Below are 12,865 nucleotides of genomic sequence, written 5' to 3' on the forward strand. Positions count from 1 at the left end.
TTATCAGGGGGACATAATGAAGAGGGGGCAGATGTGCCCAGGGTAAGAATTCTCACAACATAGTGACAAAGGCCCACGTTTGTTGAAGCTTGTTGTAGGCTTGGAGCTGAGGGACCCCAGTATACTGTGATTTCACAGAGTGGCATTTAATCTTTACAAAGACCTTAAAGGGGGTGGATTGTCAGTATTGTTCCCATTTCACAGATGAGGATGACAAGATTCAGACAGAACAAATAACTTGCCCATAGGCGGGGAGGGGGGCGCTAGGGAAGACAGAATGAGAACTTTTGCCAGGTGTGTCCCACACTGGTCATGTGGCTCACTCTTCACCCTCCCCCAACCCTGCCCTGGAACTCCCTGTGTGCAGATAGCCATGCTGTCTTGCCGCTGAGATTTGCTGGTCTGCAATTCCACCCTGAAAGAGAATTTCTTAAGAGGGCTACACATTGTTAGAAGATACCGCTTTCAGCTGGGAGTGATGATCCATACCTGCCACTCTGGAAGCCGGGAGGCTGAGGCAGGGTGACCCTGGGAGTTCAGCCCCACCCCCTGCTAAATAGAGAGGTACTCTCAAAGGAGATACACAGCAGGTCCTCAGGCCCAGGAGGACCTGACTTCTAACCCAGGAATCCATGCAAAAAACTGGGTGGGTATGGCCTTATACACTTGTACTGCCAGCACTGGGGGGGGGGGGGGGGGGGGGGAGGCTAGGGGGGTAGAGACAGGCATTCCTGGAGTGTTCTGGTCAATCAGTGTGTAGCCTACAAGTCAACATGGCAAGAACCCATTTCAAAAAAGAAACAAGGCGGGTGGTAACTGAGAACACCCATGGAGTCCTCTAGCCTTCACATACGCACCCATACACCCTCACACAAAAAATGTGATTCTTACCCAAATCTATACTGAGATTTCCCCCACTGTATTTATCTACCAGCCATCCTCCCCCTACCCCTCACCCCCAAGATTGGGTTTCAGATAGTAACTCAGGCTGTCCTGGAAACTCACTGGCAGCACAGGCTGACCTCGGATTCCAGATTATCCTGCCTCCACCTCCTCAGTGCTGCCATGCAGGTGTGCCCCGCCACACCTGGCTCATTTATCACTCTTTATGGGAACCCCTTCCACACACATCTGTGAAACGAACACACACAGCTTACCTGGTGTCCCAAGAAGGCTCTAAGACAATTTGGGAGGGAAAGCTGGGACATGAAAAGACAGTACTATCGTGGGCTAAGAAATCTTAAATGTCAAAGGTGTGCCAGCAGTAAGCAAGTGCTTTGGGGACTCAAAAAGCCCTGCAGGGCAGGCGGCAGGCCAGGAGGTACAGACAGGGAGGGGATCCTGATGAACTTATGTGACTGGCTGCCAGTGCCCAAACTCCCTTGGCAGCAGGAGCAGCCAACGGAGAGGCGGTGGCTGAGCTTTTTGGAAGAAATGCTAAGGATGACTTTCCACCATTTGTTCCTGATTGGAGCAAGAAATTTCTCCACGTCTTTGATTCTGACAGTGTAGGCTGCTGAGCTGGGATTCATGGGATTCATGGGAGTAAGACCCTGGGAGCTTGGATAAAAGGGGGATACCAGAAAAGCTAGTGCCAACCAGGTGGGTTGTTCTCTCTCTCTCTCTCTCTCTCTCTCTCTCTCTCTCTCTCTCTCTCTCTCTCTCTCTCTCTCACCTTAGCAGGAGCAGGAAGGGGTTATGAGAGCCTCTGGGGGCTGGGGTAGGTGGCTTGTTACTTTGATGTTTTTCTTGATAAGACTACCCTTGGTAGCAAGATGGATCATGTCAGCTCCTGGACACTTGAATGGCAGTCAGATGGCCCCTGGAAAGCTAAGTGGTGACTCTAATCTAATTGTTGCCCTTCAAATGAGGGACAAGGGAAACTAGGATTCTTCCTGGGTGTAGACTTGGGAAGTCAGCTCCAGGTTAGGCTGCAATCTGTGAAGTTTCCACCCCACACCTTGTGTCAAGGTAGGTGCCCATTCTTTTTTATGGAATCTATACTATGACCTTGGTAGAAGTGGGGACAGGCCACATGTTCTGAGCCTCCAGGGACGCTGGATGAGAGGTGGGTGTGTGTGCTTATGCCCTTCCTAGACATAGCGAAGGGACGGCTCACAGCATTTTGCTCTCACCCTAGTTTTGACTTACAAGCCTTTCCATAGACACCTCCTCCTCCCCCATGGCATTTGGGGTCTCAGGTGTAACTGTGGGCATCGGGGAAGAAGGAGTTAAGGTAGGGGTGGGCGTGCTTGGATTGGGGTTGAGGTGTTTAATAGAGAGAAGCAAGCAATTGGCGAGTATGAACGTGGGCAGCTTCTTTGGTGATGAGAGGAAAGAGGGCCGGCTGCTAAGCTGCAGCTCGCCCCCCGCGTGTGTCTGCCTGTGTGTGCAGCGTGCATGTGTGTGAGAGCGAGCGAGCAAGCAAGCAAGCGAGTGTGAGTGCGCGCGCACCGAGGCGTTCCTCAGGTTGCGCTGCCTGGAAACGGACGGAGCCATTGGAGAGGGTTTGGGGGTGGGGGTTGGGGTGGGAGGTCCCCAATCCTGGGAGAAAAAGCGAAGAGAGACTGGGGTGGCCAAGCCAGTCCAGTAACCAGGCTCCAGGCTCGGTGCGGGGGAAGAAGCCAAGAGTGGTAGGGGGATCTCTTTGCTAGAGACCGCTAGGCTTCTTCCTCTGGAGGAACCAGGGAGGCAGAGGGGAGGAGGCCGGAGCTGCATGGAGTTTCTGGGGCGCGCAACTCCGGCGGGGCCTCGGCCACTGGGCTCCCGGGCGCAGCGAGGAGGCAGCCGCGCACATGGGCTAAGCCCGCGCGGCCAGCGGGCGCGGGAGGGGTAGAGGCGAGAGCGGTGCAGGGGGTGCGGGGCGCACGTTCCCCCAGACGGGAGGCGAGGACAAGGACAGGGGAGAAAGGAGCAGCCTAGATCGTCGCGGGCTCTGCAAAAGCCCAGCTGTGAGACTCAAGGGAAAGGAAAGACTCGCGCCGGGCTCCCGGGTGCCGCTGGGTTGGGCAAAGCGGCCTCCCAACCGGAGTGGGGGACGCCGTGGGAGCCGGCTACGGAGAGGAAGGATGCCCGCGCGGGGACGCGTGTGAGCGCCAGGCTGAGCGCTCTGTTTCGCGTCGCCCCCTCCCTGCGGGCCTCGGAGGAGGTGCCTGGGCTGCCGGGCAGCGGAGCTCCAGCTCCCGGAGAGGTGAGTGCTGCTCTCCCCTAGTCTTTATCCCGCATCCTCCCTGCATCCTTGCTTCCCTCGCTGCTTCCATGGTCCCTTCCCCAGATGCCCCGGAGTGGGCGGGTGTGCTGCCCACAAGCGCCTCCCGGACCTGTTGGCCCCGCTCTAAGCACCCCACTTCTCGGGGCCGAGGTGTCACCCGGGCAATCCTGATCTCTCTTGATGCTTAGGGTGGGTGAGGAACGCTGGAATTGCAGAAGGGCCTGGCTGGGTTCACTCGTGGGAATCCCGGGACTGTGCCCAGCTCGTGGAATCTTGGGTGCTAGTGGCCACCTGGCTGCGCGCACCCAGGTTGTAGGAAAAGGGAGCTTTGGGTGTCGGGGATCCGATCTGCATCGCAGCCTAAGTGGGAGTCCTTGGTGGCATTCTGGTCTCCAGGAAGCTAGAGTCATGGCGATCTATCCAGGGAGGTGGGAGGTATGGTTCACTCCATCTCCATCTTCCCGCCCCGATGCTCGCCCCCTTGGGGAGGATCGGTGGTCTTGGAGCACATAGGGTGACCCTAGAGGCCTCAGGCAGCCCTACCGGGACCTCTGGGTGGCACGCTTTGGAACTAATCCAGATCCAGGGCAGATGTATACACTCCGCCTCTCTAGCGCAAGCCAGGTTTGCCCGGGTGCCCAGCTTTCCCCAGACCAGCGCTTTGGGGAGTGAACTTCCTCAGACTTGGTCTGAAGGCGCCTGAGCAGCAGCAGGTAGTTCTAGTCTTACCTCAGGGCTCTGGAGGACCCGAGGATACTTTGACCCACAAGTAGATGGTGCTAAGCCAGGACTGAGCGCTGCGGTTTGATTCCACAGTGCGGGACACGTGCATCTTCGGCCCCCATCCCGGTGTTTCTTCTCCAAGCTGTTCCTTTGCCCGAGGAGTTTGCCCGAGAGATCCCATTTGCGCCTCACTCCTTACCTCCAGGGGTAGCTGTGCCTGCATGCAGTTCCTTAGGTGCCAAGACTAAGGCGCCATCCCTAGGCCCTAGACTATTTTTTTTTTATTGTTTTTACATAAAAAGGAGACATTCCTGGGTTCAAAATATAGCAGCCAAGAGTCGGTAGTGTGTGGCTGCTAAGTCTGATAAATTGTGGTATTAACTACATTCTGCAGTGACCAGGTGCAGTCTGAACTGCAGAGTTACCGAGACCCTTAGAGACAACCGCACTGTTCTAACCCTAGGCATTTGTGCACGTGGAGGGACTCGTGTTCTGTATCTAACTGCTGTCTCCCAGTCTCAAAGATCAACTTTAAAGACACACACACACACACACACACACACACACACACACGAATCGGAGCTAAGCAAAGGTTGTAAAGCTGCTTGGTGTGAAATTGTCTTACAGGGTGGTGCAAGACATACTGTCCACAGAACACCACTCCAGCCGTCTTTGGGGTTGTTGGAGGTGGTGATTTAACATTTTAATTAATTAACTAATTAATTAATTTATGCAAGGTACCGCATCAGTGGTATGGTAACAATCAATGGGAGTTGTGATTGTTATTTATTAGTTTCTTATTTATTTGATGTGTGTGTGTGTGTGTGTGTGTGTTGGAGGCCAGAGGCATAGAATCTTCTTGAAGCTGGAGTTACGGTACAGTTGTGAGCCACCTGACCTGGGCCCTGGGAACCAAACTCAGGTCCTCTCTGCAAGAGTAGCAACCACTCCTGACCATGGTGCCCCCTCTTTAGCCATGGTTTTTTTGATTTTCTTTTCTCTTTGGCATTCCTGGGGTTGACACCCAATGCTGGGTATCCATTTCCTGGGAGTGCTCTGCCACCGAGTGAAGTCCTCACTCCCTACAGTTGGTTTGTATCCCCTCATTCTGCACTGTGAGGTGTTGGCTGAAGTCTTGGGTGGCTCTTTAGATCTTTCCCGGGGCTGGTAGCTCCCTTGCTATGCCTAGTTTCGCATCCTTCCATGGTGCTCAGGTCATGGAGACTGTACACTACTTCTCTGGGCGACGCATGGGGTCCTGGCAGAACCCCAAGGCTGCTCATGAGCTGAATGGCTTCTGAAAGGTGGCCTTTTCGGAGTCAGCTGAAGCTTGTGGGGGTTTAATCGAAGCAGCTGAGGCACCTTTTAGAATTGTTTTGGTATTGTTCACTAAAATGCCACCTCCTTTCAGACCCTGAAAGTGACCGTTGTCACTAACGCCAGCCTTCACTGATAGGGTGGCATTGAGGATTTTGTAGAAAGAGAAAAAGTAGCTAGGGATGGCAGCTAAGGTCTGTGACCTCAGCACCTGTGATGCTGAGGCAGGGGGATTGAGGCTAGACTGGGCTGCATTGTGAGAATCAATCAGTCAATCAATCAACCACATTAGACCCTGTCTCAAAACAAATGAACCAACAACAAAATGATTTAATTCAGCTAGTTTTACTGAGAAAACTCACAGTTAAGTCCTAATGGGGATCCCTGGACCCCTTTCCTCTTCGTAGACAGGAGTGGGCAGCCAGACTGGGTAGAGGGTATCTGACAGCCTCTTGTTTCTCCCTTCCTTCTTTCCTTCTTTCCTTCTTTCCTTCTTTCTTTCCTTCCTTCCTTCCTTCCTTCCTTCCTTCCTTCCTCCCTCCCTCCCTCCCTCTCTCTCTCTCTCTCTTTTTGTATTTGTGATTGTGTGTATGAAGGTGTAAGTGTGTGTGTGCACAGGTGTGGAGGTCAGAGGTCAGTCTTGTTTGTCATTCATCAGGTGTTGTCTGTCTTGGGTTTTTAAATTTTTTTTTTTAAAATTTATTGTTATTTGTTTATTGTGATATTATTATGTTATTGGTGTGTATGTGTGTATAAAGTGTATGTATATGTGCGCATATATGTGAATGTGTGTGCTTATCCCTAGTGCTTGCTAGATATGTGAGGCTGGCTATGAAACCCTGGGGATCTTCTAGCCTCTGCCTGAAGCCCCAGAGATCCTCCAGGTTCTGCCTCCCCATCCCTGGGATTATAAGTGTGTGCCATCATGCCTGGCTCAAGCTCATAGCCTCATGTTTGTATAGTAAGCCGTTTACAGACAAAGCTCTCTCCCCAGCTCAATAGCTACTCTTTTGAATTTATCATTTATCTTCCCATTAGGGCTTAAATACTGGACAGGGCAGGGTTCCAATTTAGAATTCCTTCTTTCTCTTCCTCCCTTCCTTTTCTTTGAGACAGGGTCTCACGTGGCTCTGGCAGATCTCCGCTTTTCTTTGTAGGACAGGATGACTTTGAACTCCAGATTCTTCTGCCTCCAGTTCCCCAGAGCTGGAATTATAGGTCCATGCTACTGTATCTAGCTTACAAATTGCCTTAGCACACACATGTGCTTGGGGAAGCCACTGTGTTTTGGGGTCACTGGCATGAGAGTGTCTTTGTGAGTTGGCCCTTGAGGCCATGTGTCCAGTGGGGAGCTTGCCAACCCATTACTGTAGTGACATGCATTGTTTGTGGTGGTGGTGGTGGGTGAGGTAAAGAGGGGAGCTGGTTCTTAGGAGGTAGTTCTGGCTCTGATGATGAGCTTCAGATATTTAAGCCCCACCCTACTTACTTATTTATTTTTTCCTCAATATAAGATCTGGCTTGTAGCTCAGGCTGGCCTCCAACTTGTGACCTTCCTGCCTCAACCTCTGAGTGCTGGGATGATAGGCATGTGCTGCTTTGCCCCATGGATGCAGGGCTGGGAATGGAACCCAGGGCTTTGTGTGTGTGTGTGTGGCAGACCCCATATCAGCTGAGCCTATTCTCAGCCCAATTAAGCCTCTCCTTTCTTTCCTTCTCTCTCTTCTTCCTTCTCCCCTTTTCATTTTTCCTCTTCTCCTTCTTCCCTTCTTCTTCCTCCTCTTTCTTCACCTTCCTTCTCCTTTCTCCTCTGGTTTTCCTCCCCCCTTCTCCTCCTTTTCCTTCTCTATCGTTCTTATTGCAGATCATTCCACCCAGGTACAGGGTGGGTGGCCTCTCTTTGCCCTTCACTTGAGGCTTAAATGCCGGTAGTCAGACTCTGTAATCTCTGCTCATGATTGCAACCCAGCAGTCGTCTGTGGGATTTTTTTTTTTAAGACAGTGTGCTCCCTGATGCTCAAGCAATGAAGCCACCCTCCCTGGATCAAAGGCTCCGGTTGAGGCTGATTCTCAGTGCAGCCAGAAAGGAGGAGACTCCAAATGCAATGGCTGCTTCTAACCTGGGGTTTTCAAAGTGATTTATCTTTTTAATTGTTAAGCATCCCACATAGGCTGGGGATATGGCTCAGTTGGTAGAGCACTTGCCTAGCATACACTGAGCCCTGTTAGATCTCCAGCACTTCAGAAATGGCATTTAGTGGTGCACAATTATAATCCCAGGACTCAGGGAGGTGGTGACAGAGGCAGGAATATCAGGAATTCAAGGTCACCCTAAATGCCATATTGAGTTAGAGGCCAGCCAGAAATATAGAAGACCCTGTCCCAAAACTCTAAAGCCAAAATACAGTATTAGAGAGCAAGGAGTCTTTTGGAATTCTTGAGCTTAAAGGTTAAGAAAATGGAGTGACCAGAGAAAAGGCTGGGGGATAAGCAGGAGTCCTTGGTTAGGACCCAGTTCTCCATTAGGGCTTCAGTGATACTGAGAGATGTGTCTCTGAAGGGGAAACTACAGAGGACAGGATGCTCATCCGCTGATGCTGTGGACCAGAACAGCCTGATGGGTGGTGGCTGAGCTGATGCAAAGCCAGGGCTTCTGCTTTCCATACATAGACGGCAGCACTTATCCTCTTCTTTTGTTTTAAAAATATTTTAAATTATGTTAATGCATGTATCTCTATGTGGAGATTTATGCAGGTGAATACAGGCACCCTAAGATGCCAGAGGCATCAATCCCTCTGGAGCAGGAGTTACAGGTGGTTGTGAGCCACCTGGCAAGGGAGCTAGGATCCCAACTCAGGTCCTCTGCAAGAGCAGTTAGTGCTTTTACTGCTGAGCCCGGGATGGGCTGGTGGCTTCGCGCATACGCAGGTGTTTGAACCATGGGGTGTCTATGGAGTTCAGTGGAATCTGTTTCCTCCTACAAGGTAGGTCTGGAGGATTGAACTCAGCTTGTCAGTCTGTCCTGCAAGGGCTGACTGGAACTCTTAGGATGGGACATGCTTGGAGAGCTAGGTTCGCACCCATGGGAGCTGGAGGCTAGAGCTGTCCAACGTTTTCTGCATTTGAGTGGAAGCAAATGGTTCCAACCTCCTTCTGTTTTCCCAATAGTGTGTGTGTGTGTGTGTGTGTGTGTGTGTGTGGTGTGTAGGTGGGTATACACACAGGTGCATGTGGAGGGCCCAAGGATTTTTTTTTTGGAGTCTTCCTCAAGTTTTTTTTTCCCCCTTATTCATTGAAGCCTCTCAATTGAACCCAGAGAGCTCACTGATCAGACTAGTCAAGCTAGCCAGTTTGCTGGAAGAGGGTCTCCTGTCTCTGTATTCCATGTATTGTAATGATGGATGGCCTGACCCACCCACCAAGCATTCACATGGGTTCTGTAGGTCTGAACTCTGGTCTTTATGCTTGCTTGGCAATTGCTTTCCCCAGTCAGAAAACAGTGCCCAGCCTGTTTTGCACAGGTGATGACTGGGTTATCGTCCTGAATGTGTAACACTTGAGGGCACATCTGAAAGCAGTATTCGGCTAGGGGTAAGCGTCTTAAAGGTTGAGGACATAGGAAGTCATTTTCTGGAACAATCTCTAATTCCCTTTTAAATTTCTTTTCCCTTTCCCCTTCCTTTTTTTCTCTACCTCCTCCCCTCCCTCTCTCCCTTCTTCTTTCCCTCCCTCTTTTTCTTCCTTTGAAACGGTGTCTCTGGTGTAGACCAGGCTGACCTCAGACTCTGCTGTGTATCAGAAGATGACCTTGAACTCCTCAGCCTCCTGCCTCCATCTCCCAAGTCGTGGGCTTCCAGAAGGGCACCACCTCTACAACGTCACTAATTTTCATTTGACAAAGGAGGCAGAGGAGGGTCTCACGTAGTGGAGAAGGGTGGGTGGCTGACTCAGGTGAAGCAGTATTCTAGGCTGGCCAAGACAGCGTAATTTGTTTGTTTTCCCATAGACAGGCTGTGAGCTGTTTTCCAGGCCTAGACTGTGGGAGAAGGTAGTGACCTATTTTCGAACGTCTCATTAGGGAATCTCTGCCGCTCTGAATGTGGCCAGTTAAAGTACACGACTTTATCCTATGACGGTCAGGTCCCAGGCACTTAAGTCTCTTTCATTCATCCAGCTCATGAGTACAAAGAATCTCTTTCGAGCTCTGCGGAAAAATTGTGAGTTCATCAGCCAGAGGCGGTTCGCTCTCATGCTCTGGAGGTGTAAGGCACAAAGAACGAGGTACAATATAGAAATCCGATTACAGAAGCAGGGTGTGGCAGCACACATCAGTTATCCCAGCGCTTGGGAAGCTGAGGCAGGATGGTTGCTGTGAGTTCGAAGTCAGCCTGGGCTTTATAGCAAGTTCCAGGGCAGCCTGGGCTTCATAGGGAGAACCTGTCTTATAAAATGAAATAAAATGAAATAAAAAAATAACAGGATATCATTGAATTGCAAGGGATATTTAAGATTAGGTGGGCAAGAAATGTCTTCTTGGGGAGACATTTATACTGACAACAGAATTGAAGCCACTGAAGGAAGAGCTGTAGAACAGTGGGGAACAGCCCGTGCGAAGATCTTGTGGTAGGGACTGAGCTGGGTGTGTTCGATGAATAGGAGGCAGATTGGTGGAGCCAAGCATGACTTTAGAGAGGCAAAGAACCAGTTTAGGATATGGAGTTGATGCCTAGTCGGGAGGAGGCTCAGGAAAAATTCAAACAGGTCAGAGACATGTATTTATTTATTGTTCTTTATTATTTTAAAACATTCATCTACTGATTGTGTGTATGCATGTGTGTATGTGTATGTATGTGTGTATGCATACTGTGTGTGTGTGTGTGCGTGTGTGTATGTGTGTGTGTGGAAGTCAGAGGACCGCTTTCAGGACTATGTCCTCTCCTTCTACCTTCTGAATCCCAGGGATTGAACTCAGGTCATCAGGCTCGGCTGTGAACAGCTTTATAACCTGAGCCATCTTCATAATCCTCTTTGTTGCATTTTTAATTGGTGTGTAGTGGCAGCACACACATAGTGTGCCCTCACCATGTTCACCTGACACCTTCTTTTTCTCTTGTTCCCATTTTCTCCCTCCTGAGCCTCTTTCCTTTCCTCAGTCTCTCTTCTGCTTTTATACAATCTATAACAATTGTTTTATATATCCCCATAAACTCTAGGATCTACAACTGAGAGAAACATGGTGCTTATTTTGCCGAATCTAACTTACCTTTTTCACGAAAGTGACATTTCTGACTTTTCATGGCTTAATAAAGCCCACTGTGTCTGTGTGTCGGGTTTTCTTCACTCCTCCATTGGTGGGCAGCTCACTGGTTCTGTGTCTTGCCTATGGTGAGGACGTTGTTTTTAAGAGTCTTGGTATATATGTAGGAATGCTAGGCTGGGTCATGTGATATCTCTCTTTCTCTCTCTCTCTGTGTGTGTGTGTGTGTGTGTGTGCGCATTCACTCATGTGTTGTATGTACACATGTGTGAGGGAGCCAGTGGATGTTGTGTGTCTTGCTCCAACAGTCTCCACCTTATTTGAGACAGTGTCTCTAACTCAGTGGTTCTCAGCCTATGGCTTGGGACACTTGGGGTGGTTGGGTGAACCTTTTACAGGTGTCATATATCAGATATCCCGCTGTCTGAGGTTTACATAATGATTTGCAACAGTAGCAAAGTTGACACTTATATAAGTTAGCATAAGTTACCCTTATAAACTAGCAATAAACATAACTTTATGGTAGGGGCTCACCATAACATAAGGAACTGTATTAAAGGGTCATCATAGTGTTAGGAAGGTTTCAAACCACTGAGTTAAATGGACCTGGAGCTGGGCTGGAAGCCAGAAACACCCAGTGACACTACTGTCCATCCCTACCACAATATGTGCACACGTGCACACACACACACACATACACACGCACACAAACACACAGGCACAAACACACACATACATATACACATACACATGTAGACACAAACACATATACATTCACACACACAAGCATAAACACATACACACAGGCACAAACACAGGCACACATACACAGGCACAAACACACACACAGGCACAAACATACACACAGGCACAAACACACACACATATACACATACAAACACACATAGGCACAAACACACACACATGTACACACACACATGCAGGCACAAACACATATATACACACATGCAGACACAAACACATACATACACACAAACACACACACAGGCACAAACACACACATACACACACGCAGCCACAAACACATATACATACACACACAAACACACACATAGGCACAAACACACACACATATACACACACATGCAGGCACAAATGCATATATACACATACAGGCACAAACACATACACACACATAAACACACCCAAGTACAAACATACACACATACATACACATGCACACACACACATACATGCAGGCACAAACACTTACACACACACACAGGCACAAACACACACACACATACACACACATACAAAGGCACAAACACACACACACAGGCACAAACACATACACACACAGTGTGGAACCATACAGCGTGGCACCAGAACCACATCAAGCTTTCTAGATGGGTGCTGGAGATTTGAACTCAGCTCCCCCACTGATCAGCAAGTGTTCTTACCCACTGAATCACCTCCCCAGACCCTTGTTTGTCTGTCTGTCTCAGGCAGGGAGGGTCTCATTCTGTAGCTCAGGATGCTCTGGAATTCACAACGATTCTGGCTCAGTCTCCCAAGTTCTGGAATGGCAGGCCTGTGCCACCAACACTCAGCTCTCCCGGTTTGTATTTTCTCAAGCTCCCCTGGCATCCTGCACACATCCCCCTCCTCCAGGAAACCCAGCCTGTATCTGTTAGCAGCGAAATACGGGATCGTTGTACTTCCAAGCGACAGATGGAGAGAGAAGGCTTTGCTGACCTTAATTTAGTGATTTCTAGTGCGCCAATTAAATGTGGGGACAGAAAAAAGATACATTTGTAGTACAATTTCAGTTCTGTTGGGGAAAAAAAAAACACGGCACAAAAGAACAAATGGAAAGAAATGGACTGAAAATGTTAACCAAGCTTGCCTAGTGATAGGGGTACTGTGAATGACTGAGATTTTATTTTGTTGTTTTGAAAATGAACTTAGGGGCTGGACAGATGGATCAGTGGTTAAGAACACCTGTTGTTCTTGTAGAGGACTGGGGTTCAGTTCCCAGCACCTACATGGCAGCTCACAACTCTAGTTTTAGGAGCTCTAATACCCTCTTCTGACTTCCATGGGCACCAGCAGTACCCACATATTCACACAGGTAAAATATCCATGTGCATAAAATAGAGAAAAATGAGTGTACAATGAACTTGCTTTTCCCTTACAATTGGAAAAAAAAGTACTTGGAATTCTTTTGTTTGGCAGCAGGGGAAACAGGGTCTTACTATGTAGTTCAGGCTGACTTTGAACTTGCGGTAGTCCTCCATACCCCACCTCCAAGTGTAGAGATTATATATGAGCCATCATGCTTGGCTTCTGTTAAATTATTTTTAAAAAGATATATTTGTGTGTGTGTGTGTGTG

At 49.3% G+C, this 12,865-nt stretch overlaps 1 protein-coding gene across 3 annotated transcripts in view; it reads left to right on the forward strand.

Moving 5' to 3' along the window:
* Caln1 (calneuron 1) overlaps window positions 1-12,865 on the forward strand; it is a 485,154-nt gene that overhangs the window by 76,837 nt on the left and 395,452 nt on the right. The window contains exon 1 of one of the 3 annotated variants that reach the window (XM_031338126.1): window positions 2,224-2,236. The exons of 1 other annotated variant lie outside the window; for it this stretch is intronic. The gene's annotated coding sequence lies outside the window, so the exon portion shown is untranslated. Of the gene's footprint in view, window positions 1-2,223; window positions 2,237-2,272; window positions 3,191-12,865 lie in introns of those variants that run through there. One more of the 3 variants, XM_031338125.1, reaches the window with a different exon arrangement.

This window comes from Mastomys coucha, unplaced genomic scaffold (assembly GCF_008632895.1).
Source record: "Mastomys coucha isolate ucsf_1 unplaced genomic scaffold, UCSF_Mcou_1 pScaffold22, whole genome shotgun sequence".
NCBI classification, from domain to species: Eukaryota; Metazoa; Chordata; class Mammalia; order Rodentia; family Muridae; genus Mastomys; species Mastomys coucha.